This window comes from Emiliania huxleyi, assembly GCF_000372725.1.
Source record: "Emiliania huxleyi CCMP1516 chromosome Unknown EMIHUscaffold_144, whole genome shotgun sequence".
In the NCBI taxonomy this organism is placed as follows: domain Eukaryota; phylum Haptophyta; order Isochrysidales; family Noelaerhabdaceae; genus Emiliania; species Emiliania huxleyi.
This window is the reverse complement of record NW_005201154.1, coordinates 271,904-272,276: the sequence shown is the minus strand read 5'-3', so window position 1 is coordinate 272,276 and position 373 is coordinate 271,904.

Below are 373 nucleotides of genomic sequence, written 5' to 3'. Positions count from 1 at the left end.
CAGAGGCAGATACGGACGACAGCGAGCGGACGGAGGGGGGCGTAGGTGCGAGCGCGGCCGGATACGCGCCCGCGTTGCATGCGCCGCGAGTGCCGGCGCCGGTGGCGGTCCCTTCTGGAATGGGGCGCTTTTCGCTGAAGACGCCGAGAGGCCCGCGGCCGGCGCCGGTGGCGGTCCCTTCTGGAATGGGGCGCTTTTCGCTGAAGACGCCGAGACATTCGCGGCCGGCCAACTGGGGGACGGCGGAAAGGTGGCGGCGGCGAAGGTGGAGCCGAGGTGAGTGGCGAGAGGCACGCGAGGCGCCGCGCGTAGCCCGAATGGGACGTGAGAGCTCGGTCGATGAGCCACCCGGCGCGGAGCGAGCTCCGTGCAA